The following is a 16,213-nucleotide window of genomic DNA, read 5'->3' on the forward strand; positions in this document are numbered from 1 at the left end:
TACAATATGGCTTTTCCCCTAATTAAGTGAATTTCAAATGAAACTGTTTTCTCCTAAATCACCAGTCATCACCCAAATCCAGAGATTTTTTTCTCAGCTTAAAACCTCCTTTACATTGACATTGTTGACCCTTATCTCTTCCTGAATAGGGACTTTTTTTTTTTTTTTTTTTTTTTTTTTCCCGTCTGGGTATTTGTGACACATTTCTTTTCTTGTTCACCTTTTCAGTTTCGTTTCGGGGCTCACCATTCACATCATGACTTTTAACCATATTTTTCCCTACAATTTTTGTTTCTATCCCTCTTCTTTCCTATCTCTATACTTTCTTCCAGTAATCTCATCACATACTATATAGAAGGCACACAGATCTATATTACCAGATCTATTTTCCTCTAATTTTCACTTATATATCATCAACTGACTAGTTGACATTTCAAAGTGGTTGTTCTAGAAACATCATAATTTTAACATGTCTAATATCTAAAAGTGAACTCATCTATAGCCTGAAATCTTTCCTTCTTCCAAACATCTAGAATTCTCAAATCACCAGTATTCTTCCAATGTTTCTATATTGTAACCAAAAAAATATTCTCAGTTCCTCACTTTCCCAAATCCCAAATATCCAATCAATTGCCAAATCTTATTATTTCAACCTTAACAATATCTGTTGTTTCTAAACTCTTTTCTTCAATGACGCGACTATATTATGCCTCTTAATTGGCCTTTGTGACTGAAGTCTTTCATCATTTCAGTGCAGTCAGTGTAATTTTTCCAAAGCATTTTACACTCCTTTTAACAAACTCCAGGGGCTTCTAATAACCTACTGAATAAAATACAAAATATTATACTTAGTTTTTAAAATTATACACACATTTATCTCAATCTATCTTTCCAACTTTATCAGAAACTACCACCTACCATAGACATCAGACTAACTAGATATTTCTATGTTTCTTATACCTCCCTTCTTTGGTCTCTATGTCTTTGTAATAGTTTTTCCCTATGCCTGGAACTTTCAGCTTAATTTCTCTTCCTCAAGATGCAGTTCAGACATCTTTGCATTAAATCTTTCCTGATTTGGGGGTTCTTGGATAGTCATTTAATAAATGTTAACTTCTATTTCTTCACTGCAAATTCATTTGACTAGATCATATTTAAAATATCTTCCAACTTCAACTTCCAACTTCCCTCATACATTTTATTTTAGACATTTATCTTGCAATTGAGGACAACCACTGCGTAACTATTACATAATATGAATTTCCCATTCTTTGCCTTATATTCCACTTATAATGATATGCTATTCATTTTTATAGTAGTGTTTAAAATAATTAAAATAAATCTGTCTGGAGTGTAGAATTGTAGATTTTTAAAGTGCCTTAAAATTTAATACATCTAAATTTAAAAGTGAAGGAACTATTGTCCAGAAAAACTAAGAATTTTCACCTATATAGTAAATATTAGAAGTGGAACTCCAACAAAGATTTTCTAGTCCAATCAATTTATTGTTTTTTTTTTTTTGTTTTTTTTTTTTTGCCTAAAACACCTCTAAATACAACAAAAGTGAATCAAAACAAGCACCACATGTTTATCAGATACAATGTAAGTCATAAAGTTGGAAGGATGACTTTCCTAAGGTCACATAGATCCAATCCAGTTAGCTTTTTTATGTCTTTTTACATTTGACCAACTGAACTTTTAGATGAGTTATTTTGTTCATTGGATTTTTTTTTTCCATTTCACCAAATCTGTTTTTTTACAGAGTTGTTTTCTTCAGACAATTTCTATGTTTCCTTTTCCAAATTTACCTGCAAAGTTCTCGTTTCATTTCTCAATTTTTCTTCTCTTTTAAGGTCTTTTTTGAATTATTCCAAGAGAGCTTTTTGAACTGGAGACCAATTCATACCTTCCTTTGAGGGTTCATCTGGAGGTATTTTGCTGTTAATATCCTTGAGGTCTGTTCTTCCCTGTGTCCATAATATCTATCTATAGTCAGAGCTCCCCACCCATTTTTAAAGCTCCTAGGGCACAGGAGAGATTGTTCTAAGCTTTCTCTACAAAGCTACAAGGGTTTTATACTGCCTTGGGGTTAATTATACTGCAGGTTTCCTCCCTGAACTTTGTGTAGCCAAGTCCCCTGTGTTATGCTGAAGTTCAGGGATTCATTATTTGCTTCTGTAATCGAGTTTGAGGACTCAAGGCCAGTTTTATGATCCACTGGCTCTGAACTATGCCAGAGTAGCCAAAGCTGATATATATTTGGCTAAAAGCCTCCCACTAGATTCCCCTAGCATGTGGAGGCCCCTCTTCCCAGTGCTACCCCCTGTGCTGGGCCAAATCTCACGGTGCCCAATTGAGACAGACCTTTTCTGAAGTCATTCCAAGAAATCTGCTGGAAATTTGCTATACTCTAAACAGTGGGTTTTCACTACAAAATCCATTCTGAGGCTTAATTGGTATTGATTCTGATGGAAACTAAGAAGAGCTCAGGCAAAGTATGGTCCACCATCTTGGCTCTACTCCCCACAGATTCAATCCAATGAATATTTATTAAACTCCTACTATTAGCCAGATATTATGATACACATAAGCAAAATAATTAAAAAGACAGTCCTTGCTCCCAAGCAGCTTGCAGTCTAAAGTAGTTGGCAATTCATGGAAACTATAAAAATTGACCATATATTAGGACACAGAAACATCAAACTCAATTAGGAATAAATAGATCAAAAAGTAATTGGAAACTAAATAATTTCATCTTAAAGAATGATTGGATAAAACAGCAAATTATAGACATATGTAATGGGTAAAGATTGCAATCATTCCCATTAAGTTCAGGGGTGAAACAAGGTTGTCCACTATCACCATTACTTTTAAATATTGTATTAGAAAGGCTAGCTTTGGCAATAAGAATGGAGAAAGAGATGAAAGAAATTAGAGTAGGTATTGAGGAAACTAAATTATCCCTCTTTGCTGATGATATGATGGTATACATAGAGGACCACAAAAATTAAACTCAAAAACTATTAAAAATAATCCACACCTTTAGCAAAGTTGCAGGATACAAAATAAATCCACATAAATCCTCAGCATTCTTATATGTCACTGCCAAAGTCCAACAGTTAGAGTTACAGAAAGAAATTCCATTTAAAGTAAGTCCTGATAGTATAAAATATTTAGGAATCTATCTGCCAAGCGAAAATCAGAAACTATATGAGCAAAACTACAAAACACTTTCCACACAAATTAAATCTGATCTAACCCATTGGAAAAATGTTAAATGTTCTTGGATAGGGTGATCAAATATAATAAAGATGATAATACTACCTAAATTAATTTATTTATTTAGCACTATACCAATCAGACTCCCCAAAAAAACTATTTTAATGACCTGGAAAAAATAACAACAACGTTCATATGGAATAACAAAAGGTCAAGAATTTGAAGGGAATTTTTTTTTAATTTTTATTTTATTTTATAATTATAACATTTTTTTGACAGTACATATGCATGGGTAATTTTTTTTACAACATTATCCCTTGCACTTGCTTCTATTCAGATTTTTTCCCTTCCTCCCCCACCCCCTGCCCCAGATGGCAAGCAGTCTTACATATGTTAAATATATTACAGTATAGTCTAGATAAAATATATGTGTGTAGAACCGAATTTTTTGTTGCACAGGAAGAATTGGATTCAGAAGGTAAAAATAACAGTTTACATTCATTTCCCAGTGTTCCTTTTCTGGATGTAGCTCGTTCTGCCCATCATTAATCAATTGGAATTGGATTAGCTCTTCTCTATGTTGAAGAAATCCACTTCCATCAGCATACATCCTCGTACAGTATCATTGTTGAAGTGTATAATGATCTTCTGGTTCTGCTCGTTTCACTCAGCATCAATTGATGTAAGTCTCTCCAAGCTTCTCTGTATTTCTCCTGTTGGTCATTTCTTATAGAACAATAATATTCCATAACATTCATATACCATAGTTTACCCAACCATTCTCCAATTGATAGACATCCATTCATCTTCCAGCTTCTAGCCACTATGAAAAGGGCTGCCACAAACATTTTGGCACATACAGGTCCCTTTCCCTTCTTTAGTATTTCCTTGGGATATAAGCCCAGTAGTAGCACTGCTGGGTCTAAGGGTATGCACATTTTGATAACTTTTTGGGCATAATTCCAGATTGCTCTCCAGAATGGTTGGATTCTTTCACAACTTCACCAACAATGCATCAGTGTCCCAGTTTTCCCACAGCCCCTCCAACATTCATCGTTATTTGTTCCTGTCATCTTAGCCAATCTGATAGGTGTGTAATGATACCTCAGAGTTGTCTTAATTTGCATTTCTCTGATCAATAGTGATTTGGAACACTCTTTCATATGAGTGGAAATAGTTTTAATTTCATCATCTGAAAATTGTCTGTTCATATCCTTTGACCATTTATCAATGGGAGAATGGCTTGATTTCTTATAAATTAAAGTCAATTCTCTGTATATTTTGGAGATGAGGCCTTTATCAGAACCTTTAACTGTAAAATTTTTTTCCCAATTTGTTACTTCCCTTCTAATCTTGTTTGCATTAGTTTTGTTTGTGCAGAAACTTTTTAATTTGGTGTAATCAAAATGTTCTATTTTGTGATCAATGATGGTCTCTAGTTCTCCCTTGGACACAAACTCCTTCCTCCTCCACAAGTCTGAGAGGTAAACCATCCCATGTTCCTCCAATTTATTTATGATTTCATTCTTTATGCCTAAATCTTGGACCCATTTTGATCTAATCTTAGTATGTGGTGTTAAATGTGGGTCCATGCCTAGTTTCTGCCATACTAATTTCCAGTTTTCCCAGCAGTTTTTGTCAAATAATGAATTCTTATCCCAAAATTTGGGATCTTTGGGTTTGTCAAAGATTAGATTGCTATTTTTATTCACTATCTTGCCCTGTGAACCTAATCTATGCCACTGATCAACTAGTCTATTTCTTAGCCAATACCAAATGGTTTTGGTGACTGTTGCTTTATAATATAGCTTTAAATCAGGTACACTTAGACCGCCTTCCTCTGACTTTTTTTTCATTAGTTCCCTTGCAATTCTCGACCTTTTATTCTTCCATATGAATTTTGTTGTTATTTTTTCTAGGTCATTAAAATAGTTTCTTGGGAGTCTGATTGGTATGGCACTAAATAAATAGATTAGTTTGGGGAGTATTGTCATCTTTATTATATTCGCTTGGCCTATCCAAGAACACTGAATGTCTTTCCAATTATTTAAATCTGACTTTATTTTTGTGGCAAGTGTTTTGTAGTTTTGCTCATATAATTCCTGACTCTCCTTTGGTAGATATATTCCCAAATATTTTATACTATCGACTGTTATTTTGAATGGAATTTCTCTTTGTATCTCTTGCTGTTGGATTGTGTTGGTAATGTATAAAAATCCTGAGGATTTATGTGGATTTATTTTGTATCCTGCGACTTTGCTAAAATTCTGAATTATTTCTAATAGCTTTTTAGCAGAGTCTTTGGGGTTCTCTAAGTATACCATCATGTCATCTGCAAAAAGTGACAATTTGATTTCTTCATTTCCCACTCTAATTCCTTGAATCTCTTTCTCGGTTCTTATTGCCAAGGCTAGGTTTCTAGTACTATACTGAATAGTAATGGTGATAGTGGGCAACCTTGTTTCACTCCTGATCTTACAGGGAAAGGTTCTAGTTTATCACCATTACATATGATGTTTACTGAAGGTTTTAAATATATGCTCCTTATTATTTTAAGGAATAGTCCATTTATTCCTATACTCTCAAGCGTTTTTAGTAGGAATGGATGTTGGATTTTATCAAATGCTTTTTCTGCATCTATTGAGATGATCATATGGTTTTTATTAATTTGATTATTAATATGGTCAATTATACTAATAGTTTTCCTAATATTAAACCAGCCCTGCATTCCTGGTATAAATCCCACTTGGTCATAGTGTATTATCCTGGGGATGATTTTCTGAAGTCTATTTGCTAATATCTTATTTAAGATTTTAGCATCAATATTCATTAAGGAAATTGGTCTATAGTTTTCTTTCTCAGTTTTCGATCTACCTGGTTTAGGTATCAGTACCATGTCTGTGTCATAGAAGGAATTTGGTAGGACTCCTTCAATCCCTATTTTTTCAAATAGTTTACATAGCATTGGAGTTAGTTGTTCTCTAAATGTTTGGTAGAATTCACCTGTAAATCCATCTGGTCCTGGGGACTTTTTCTTAGGAAGTTGGTTAATAGCTTGGTCTATTTCTTTTTCTGAGATGGGACTATTTAGACTACTTACTTCTTCCTCTGTTAATCTGGGCAAGCTATATTTTTGAAGGTATTCTTCCATTTCATTTAAGTTATCGAATTTATCGGCATAAAGTTGAGCAAAGTAGCTCCTAACTATTGTTCTAATTTCCTCTTCATTAGTGGTGAGTTCACCCTTTTCATTTTCAAGACTATCAATTTGCTTTTTCTCTTTCCTTTTTTTAATCAGGTTTACTAAAGGTAAACTTTTGGTTTTATTAATTAATTCAATAGTTTTTTTACTTTCAATTTTATAAATCTCACGTTTTATTTTTTGAATTTCAAGTTTTGTGTTTGTCTGGGGGTTTTTAATTTGTTCCTTTTCTAGCAATTTTAGTTGTAAGCCCAATTCGTTGGCCCTCTCTTTCTCTATTTTATGCAAGTAGGCCTGTAGAGATATAAAACTTCCCCTTATTACTGCTTTGGCTGTATCCCACACATTTTGGTATGATGTCTCATTATTGTCATTTTCTTGGGTGAAGTTATTAATTATGTCTATGATTTGCTGTTTTACCCAATCATTCTTTAGTATAAGATTATTTAGTTTCCAATTATTTTTTGGTCTATTTTCCCCTGGCTTTTTATTAAATGTTATTTTGATTGCATTATGGTCTGAAAAGGATGCATTTACTATTTCTGCCTTACTGCATTTGATTTTGAGGTTTTTATGCCCTAGTATATGATCAATTTTTGTATAGGTTCCATGAACTGCTGAGAAGAAAGTATATTCCTTTCTGTCTCCATTTAGCTTTTGCCAAAGATCTATCATATCAAACTTTTCTAGTATTCTATTTACCTCTTTCACTTCTTTCTTATTTATTTTGTTGTTCGATTTATCTAATTCTGAGAGTACAAGGTTGAGATCTCCCGCTATTATAGTTTTGCTATCTATTTCCTCTTGCAGCTCTCTTAATTTCTCTTTTAAGAATTTAGATGCTGCACCACTTGGTGCATATATGTTTAATATTGATACTGCTTCATTATTGATGCTGCCCTTTAGCAGGATATAATGCCCTTCCTTATCTCTTTTAATGAGATCAATTTTTGTTTTTGCTTGATCTGAGATGAGGATGGCTACTCCTGCTTTTTTGGTTCTGCCTGAAGCATAATAGATTCTACTTCACCCTTTTACTTTTAGTTTGAATGTCTCACCCTGTTTCAGGTGTGTTTCCTGTAAAGAACATATAGTAGTATTCTGACTTTTAATCCAGTCTGCTAACTGCTTCCTCTTTATGAGGCAGTTTGCCCCATTCACATTTATGGTTAGAAGGACTAATTCTATATTGCTTGGCATCCTATTAACCCCTGCTTATGCTTTTCCCCTTTCCTTCCCTTTTACCCTCCTATCCAGTATTAAACTGGTGAATACCACTTGCTTTTCACAGCCCTCCCTTTTTAGGATCCCTTCCCCACCTTAAAGATCCTCCCCTTATTTTACCCCTTTTACCTTCCCTTCCCCTTAGCTTACTCCTTCCCTTTCACTTTTCAATGAAGTGGAAGAAGTTTCACCATAAATCGAATATGTCTATTGATACAGGCTATGTTCATCTCCCTCCTTTCTTTCTCTCAGATATAATAGGTTACCTTTGCCTCTTCATGAGATGTAATACCACCACTTTACACTTTTTTATGATATAATCTCCTTTCCACCTCTAGTTTCTAAGACAAATTGTACATATGTTCTTTACATATTTTTTGACAGAAGTATAGTTCTCAAGATTTCTTTTTACCTTTTAAGAAATCTCTTGAGTTATGTATTTGAAGATCAAAACTTTTATGTAGGTCTGGTTTTTTCATCAAAAATAGATGGAATTCATTTATTTCGTTAAATGTCCACCTTCTTCCCTGGAAAACGATGCTCATTCTTGCTGGGTAAGTTATTCTTGGCTGCATACCAAGTTCCTTAGCCTTTCGGAATATCATGTTCCAGGCCCTGCGTTCTTTTAATGTGGACGCTGCTAGATCCTGGGTTATCCTTATTGTGGATCCTCCATATCTGAATTGCTTTTTTCTAGCAGCTTCCAATATCTTTTCCTTTGTCTGATGGTTCTTGAACTTGGCCACTATATTTCTTGGCGTTTTGATTTTAGGGTCCCTTTCAGTAGGTGATTGATGAATTTTTTCAATGTCTATTTTACCTTCTGTTTCCAGAATGTCTGGGCAATTCTCTTTGATGATTTCCTCGAAAATGGTGTCCAAGCTCTTTTTTTCCTCCCATTTTTCAGGGAGTCAGATTATTCTCAAATTGTCTCTCCTGGATCTGTTTTCCAGGTCTGTTGTCTTTCTGGTAAGGTACTTGACATTCTTTTCAATTGTTTAATTTCTTTGGTTTTGCTTGACTACCTCTTGGTTTCTCCTTGAGTCATTCATTTCTACTTGTTCCAGTCTAATTTTCAATGATGTATTTTCTTCACTCACTTTTTTATATCTCTTTGTAATTGTCCAATTGAGTTTTTATCTTCTATGGAATTTTTTTCCATTTTATCCATTTTATTTTTTAGAGAGCTGATTTCTTTTTCCAGCTCACTAATCCTGTTTTCCTTGGAGTTGTTTACCTTTTCCAGCTCACTAATCCTGTTTTCCTTGGAGTTGTTTACCTTTTCCAGCTCACTAATCTTGTTTCTCAATGATTTGATTTCTTTATCCACTCTGTCTTTGAATGCATGGGATGACTTCTCCAGGCTCTCTTGCCAAGCTTCCCTTTCCTTTACCCATTTCTCTTCCAGTTCTCTTGTGAGAGCCTTTTTGATTTCCTCTATGAGGTTCTTTTGTATTGAGGAGCAGCTTATATCCCTCCCAGGGGATACATCTGGGGACAGTCTGTTCCTAGTCTCCTCAGCAGTCGAAGTCTGCTCCCTCTCCACACAGAAGCTGTCAATGGTTAGAGCCCTTTTGAATTTTTTGTTCATTTTGTCAGAGTAGGAATCGAAGAAAACAAACTGACAAGAGAAACAATTGGTCTGTTTTGCGGGGGATGGGGCTGGATGGTATTAATGGGCTTCCTCTACAGACTGGGGGTAGGGCAGCAGAGAGCCACTAACAGAACAGCAATGACTGTACTAAATCTGCACTCTGAGGCTCTGAGAATGCACCGAGTCAGTCCAGGTGGGGGTTGGGGGTGGCCGGGCTCTGAGAGATGCTGGCTTTCTGGGGTTTTAATCTTCACCTCTGGTGTTTACACCCTCTCCGCTGCTCCTGGCTTGCTGCCAAGACAGAGCATCCACACTGGGGCAAAAGCCCTTTCACAGAAATGACAGAGATCACACCCCTCCCCCTCTGGTCTGAGCTGTGTGAGCTGCCTGTCTTGCTCTGGCTGCCTGCCCTCAGTCTGCGCCCAGTCTGATTGACCCTCCCCTGAGCAAACACAGACCTTTTCTGGCGACTTTCAAGGATGTCTTCTCTTGGTGATTATTTGTGGATTTCTTTCTGGGTCAAGCATTAAGTCAGAGGCTTGTCATGAAGTAAGTTCTGAGAGAAAACGAGGAGCTCAAGCAGCTGTCTGCCTCCACACTGCCATCTTGGCCGGAAGTCTGAATTTGAAGGGAATCAATGAAAAAAAAAATCAAATGAAGGTGGCCTAGCTGTACCAGACCTAAAATTATATTATATACCAGAGGTTACCAAAACCATTTAGTATTGGCTAAGAAATAGACTAGTTGATCAGTGGAATAGGTTGGGTCCAAAAGACAAAATAATCAATAACTCTAACAACCTAGTGTTTGAGAAACCCAAGGACACCAGCCTTTGGGATTAGAACTCACTGTTTGACAAAAATTGCTGGGAAAATTAATATAGCAGGAACTATGCATTGATGCACACTTAACACCATACACCAAGGTCAGGTCAAAATGGGTTCATGACCTAGGAATAAAGAATGAGATTATTAATAAATTGGAGTAACATAGAAGAGTTTACCTCTCAAATCTGTGGAAGAGGAATGAATTCATGTCCAAAGAAGAACTAGAGATCATTACTGATCACAAAGTAGAAAGCTTTGATTATAACAAACTGAAAAGTTTTTGTTGTAATGTTCTTATAATGTTGTAATGTCTCTAAGTTATAATCCTTCTCTAGGAGGAGATCACTTTTCTGTATAATCTTTTCCTCTGTGAGCAGGTTTCTTGGGAGGCTTCCAGAGCAAAGGTGGAATCTTGAATCCTCTTCTATTCCTCCCAAAGTGTGGGACTGCTGGTCTTGCGAATCCATGGGACGTCTTCTCTTTGACTCAATCCAGACTGCCGTCTAAACTCAATGTCCCAGTCTAGACCGCTCTTCAGACTCAATGTTGCCTCTTTTTATCCACCCAGAGAATAGGCTTGTAGGAACTCCTTCAACCAATGAACTTGCTTCTTTAAAGTATTACTTCAAGGTAAAAACTCCCTTAATGGTTTGAACTAAAGGTGTGAATTCTGAGATAGAGAATTGTTAAGTATCAATTTAGCACTTAGTAAGAACCTAAAATCTCCGCCTTTCTTTTGATTTAGAACATAGGGTGGGCATGACCTTGAAACATAAATCCATCAATATTGGAGGTATTATACATAATCACATAAACACATAGTAACATAACACATGCTAGAAGTGATGTAACAAATAGCATGATTAAATAATTACAAATTGCGAATTTATACATGTCCATAAGTCCATTGTCTATTAATCCATGTGCCAGAAATCCAATAATTCCTGCAAGTTTTAAAGTCCTACAATAGTCTCATCTTGTGTTAGAGAATCTTTAACAGTCTTCTTATCAGCCATGCTCTTTCAGTATCAGATGTTTCTTAGATCTCCTCCTTTGTTTTGAGGTTTTTCTCTTTTTCTGTCTCTCTCCAGGTGCTTATTGCCACCCATCTGTTTTCTTCTCCATCTATTTCCTTATGTCTGTTAAAATACTAGCAAACTCTCTCTCCCAGGCAGTTAACCTATCTAATTTCCTTCTATGTACCACTTTCTAAGTCTCTTCTCATAATCTGGCAATTACATTGGAGCTGTTTGCACTGGACACTGCCCTGTTGGTTTAAAAGGCCTGGATTTTCCCCATATAATTTTTTGCAAATCTCATTGGTATTTTCTTTAGCCAGATGTCTGGTCATTATTTCTGTAGCTGCATTTTCTCCAATAGTTCTTTTGACAGCAGTTTGCAAATGTCCCACAAAATCTACAAAAGATTCATTGGGACCTTGCTCTATTTTAGTGAAAGCCTCCCCCCCAGATCTTTCTGTTCAAGGAGGGAACCCCAAGCTTTTATTGCCACCTTAGCAATTTGCTCATACACTGTCATGGGATAATTAATCTGTTCTGAATTCTCTCCACATTGACCTTCACCAGCTAATTGCTCAAAAGTGAATTGTGTGTTAACTCCTGTTTCCAAATTGCATCTTACTTGGATCTTACATAATTCATGAAACTCCACAAGCCACAACAGATTTTGTCCAAGTTCTAGACATGTCCTTGCTATGGATTTCCAATCATTCAGGGTTAGGACTTCATAAGACAAACTATCTAGTAACATTTTAACATAAGCTAATGTAGCCCCATAAAGGGTACAACCTTTTTTCAAATCTTTAATTTTATTCAAATCTAAAAGTGGATATCTTCTCCTTTTTTGACCTAAAGAGTCAATCTCTAAAATCACAGGATATGTATGTATAAAATCACTTACATCCTGTCCCTCTCTATTAACCTTAATCAAAGCTTTTTCTAATCTTGTCATAGGCTGCTTAACAGGCAATTCTGTTTGTACTTCTGCCTCTTCCCCTCCTCCTTCTTGCTCCACCCCTGAAGGGTTAATTGAGGGAGGAGATGGGAAATGCTCCTGTTGCTCAGAATTGTGCTTAACTCCATTGTTATCTGATTCATCCTTTTCACCTAGTTTAGTTGACACCTCCCCATTTTGCTCCTTCTTTTTCCTTATTCTATAACTTATATAATTTCCTAAAGCCAGTTGAATTATATTGTATGTTTGAAGTGTGCTTTTGGAAATTGAGTTAGGTCCATTTTTGTTATAGTATTGACAAAATTCCTCTGCTACTAATTTCTATTCCTTTAGATCCAATTTTTTTTTCCAGAGAAAAACAAGGACATATGACTTGTACAGTTTTTAAAAGTTCAGTGATCTCCACCAAAACTATAATCAATCCTTGGCTTTTCATAACCTTGACAATGCTCTCTAAACATTTTCCTTGAACAGAAACAGAAGGCTGTTTTCTAAACATTTGACCCATTTCACTGAAATTCTATTTTAGCTCTTTAACAATGTTTCCTTGTTACTCACACTTATTTCTGGATCAAAGAGACTTTTCCACTGAGATCTGGATCAGAGGCTTTTCCACTGGAATCAGGATTGTGTCTGTCCCTGTTCGGGCATGAAATTATCAAATATGGGCTAGCTCCTCTGAAGGGCTCAGAATTAATCCTAGTCAGGATAAGCAAAAGTCTTTGCCCCATGTTGTGGGTCCCAAAATGTAATGTTCTGTTGTCTCTAAATTGTAATCCTTCTCTAGGAGGAGGTTTCTTTTCTGTATATATTTTTTTCCTGTGTGAGCAGGTTTTTTGGGAGGCTTCCAGAGCGAATGTAGAATCGCAAATCCTCTTCTTCCACTCCAAAAGTGTGGGATTTCTGGACTTGCAAATCTACTGGACATCTTCTTTTTGACTCAATCCAGACTGCCGTCTAAACTCAATGTCCCAGTCTAGACTGCTCTTCAGATTCAATGTTGCCTCTTTTTATCCTCCCAGAGAATGGTTTGTGGGAATTCCTTCCACCAATTAACTTGCTTCTTTAAAGTATTCTTTCAAAGTGAAAATTCCTTTAAAGATTTGAACTAAAGGTGTGAATTCAGAGCTAAAGAATTGTTAATTACCAACTTAGCACTTAGTAAAAACCTAACAACCAAAATCAATGCAGATAAGATTACAAGGGAAACAATAAACTGGGAAAATATTTTTACAATCAAAGGTTAAGATAAAGGCCTCATTTCCAAAATATATAGAGAACTGACTCTAATATATAAGAAATCAAGCCACTCTTCAACTGATAAATGGACAAAGTATATGAACAGACAATTCTTGGATAAAGAAATTGAAACTTTCTATTCATATTTAAAGATGCTCCAAATCATTATTAATCAGAGAAATGCAAAGTAAGAAAAATCTGAGATACCACTACACACCTGTCAGATTGGCTAGAATGACAAGGGAAAGGTAATGTAGAATATTGGAGGGATTGTGGGAAAACAGGGACCCTGATAAATTGTTGGTGGAACTATGAATGCATCCAGACATTCTGGAGAGCAATTTGGAACTATACTCAAAACGTTATCAAACTGTGCATACCCTTTGACCCAGCAGTGTTGCTACTTGGTTTGTTTCCCAAAGAGATCTTAAAGAAAGGAAAGGGACCTGTATGTGCAAGAATGTTTGTAGCAGCCCTTGTTGTAGTGGCCAGAAACTGGAAACTATATGGATACCTGTTAGGATTACTAAGTGAGAACTCAGGTTGTCTGGACAATTAAAAGGTGAGAACTCAGGTTGACTTGATAGAAGGAGCAAGCTCATGGGCTGAAGTGGTTCTTCCCAGAAGCCCTTGCATTATCCCACGCCCATTCTCTGGGAGGATAAAAGAGACAACAGTGGGAAAGTTAGTCTGCCTGGAGAAGGATAAGAGCTGGAGGAGATTCAGAGCCAGGATTCAAGAAGAAGACTCTGCACTACGTCTGGCTTGACGCAGCTCTCTGCAGGAAGGGAAGTCGGCTCTCTGCAGGAAGGGAAGTCACTTCTCTGGACAAGAGTTAACAGCAACTGCCTGGAGACAACGGTTCACTACAGGAAGAAGAATCTGTCTGAAAGATTTGAGTTGACACAGCAGATCTCTTCCCAGAGAGCGATCCAGCAGCTTCTGGAGACGACAGCGCGCTACAGATACCCATCAATTGGAGAGTGGCTGAATAAATTGTGGTATATGAAGATTATGGAATATTATTGTTCTGTAAGAAGTGACCAACAGGATGATTTCAGAAAGGTCTGGAGAGACTTACATGAACTGATGCTGAGTGAAATGAGGAAGACCAGGAGCTCACTATATATTTCAACAGCAATACTATATGATGATCAATTCTGATAGATGTGGCCTTTTTCTTTTTTTTTTTTTTTTTTTTTTTTTTTTTCATCTAGTATTTTTTTTTTATTATATATATATATATATATATTTTATAATATTATCCCTTGTATTCATTTTTCCAATTTACCCCCCCTCCCTCTATTCCCTCCCCCCGACGACAGGCAATACCATACATTTTACATGTGTTACAATATAGTCTAGGTACAATACATGTGTGCGAATATCATTTTCTTGTTGCACAATAAACATTAGAATCTGAAGGTACATGCAACCTGGGCAGACAGATATTAGTGCTAACAATTTTCATTCCCCTCCCAGTGTTTCTTCTCTGGGTGCAGCTATCTCTGTCCATCATTGATCAACTGGAAGTGAGTTGGATCTTCTTTATGTTGAAGATTTCCACTTCCATCAGAATACATCCTCATACAGTATTGTTGTTGAAGTGTACAGTGATCTTCTGGTTCTGCTCATTTCACTCAGCATCAGTTGATTTAAGTCTCTCCAGGCCTCTCTATATTCCTCCTGCTGGTCATTTCTTACCGAGCAATAATATTCCATAACCTTCATATACCACAATTTACCCAACCATTCTCCAACTGATGGACATCCATTCATCCTCCAGTTTCTAGCTACAACAAAAAGAGCTGCCACAAACATTTTGGCACATATATGTCTCTTTCCGCTCTTTAGTATTTCTTTGGGATATAATCCCAGTAGTAGCGCTGCTGGGTCAAAGGGTATGCACAGTTTGATAACTTTTTGGGCATAATTCCAGATTGCTCTCCAGAATGGCTGGATTCTTTCACAACTCCACCAGCAATGTATTAGTGTCCCAGTTTCCCCACATCCCCTCCAACATTTGTCATTATTTGTTCCTGTCATCTTAGCCAATCTGACAGGTGTGTAGTGGTATCTCAGAGTTGTCTTAATTTGCATTTCTCTGATCAATAGTGATTTGGAACACTTTTTCATGTGAGTGGATATAGTTTCAATTTCTTCCTCTGAGAATTGTCTGTTCATATCCTTTGACCATTTATCAATTGGAAAATGGTTCGGTTTCTTATAAATTAGGGTCAGTTCTCTATATATTTTGGAAATGAGACCTTTGTCAGAACCTTTCCTTTTAAAAATATTTTCCCAATTTGTTACTTCCCTTCTAATCTTGTTTGCATTAGTATTATTTGTACAGAAACTTTTTAGTTTGATGTAATCAAAATCTTCTATTTTGTGATCAATAATGATCTCTAGTTCTCCTCTGCTCATAAATTCCTTCCTCCTCCACAAGTCTGAGAGGTAGATTATGCTCTGTTCCTCTAAACTATTTATTATCTCCCTCTTTATGCCTAAATCATGGACCCATTTTGATCTTATCTTGGTATATGGTGTTAAGTGTGGATCCATATCTAATTTCTGCCATACTAATTTCCAAATAAAGTTTTTTCCGAATAATGAATTTTTATCCCTAATGTTGGTATCTTTGGGTTTGTCAAAGATTAGGTTGCTATATATGTATCCTTTTTTGTCCTTTGTATCTAATCTGTTCCACTGATCTACCGGTCTATTTCTTAGCCAATACCAAATGGTTTTGGTGAGTGCTGCTATATAATATAGCTTTAGATCAGGTACACTTAGACCACCTTCCTCTGAGTTTTTTTTTTTTTCATTAGTTCCCTTGCAATTCTCGACCTTTTATTCTTCCACATGAATTTTGTTGTTATTTTTTCTAGGTCATTGAAATAGTTTCTTGGGAGTCTGACTGGTATAGCTCTA

The sequence above is a fragment of the Sminthopsis crassicaudata genome, chromosome 6, assembly GCF_048593235.1.
Source record: "Sminthopsis crassicaudata isolate SCR6 chromosome 6, ASM4859323v1, whole genome shotgun sequence".
Classification (NCBI taxonomy): domain Eukaryota; kingdom Metazoa; phylum Chordata; class Mammalia; order Dasyuromorphia; family Dasyuridae; genus Sminthopsis; species Sminthopsis crassicaudata.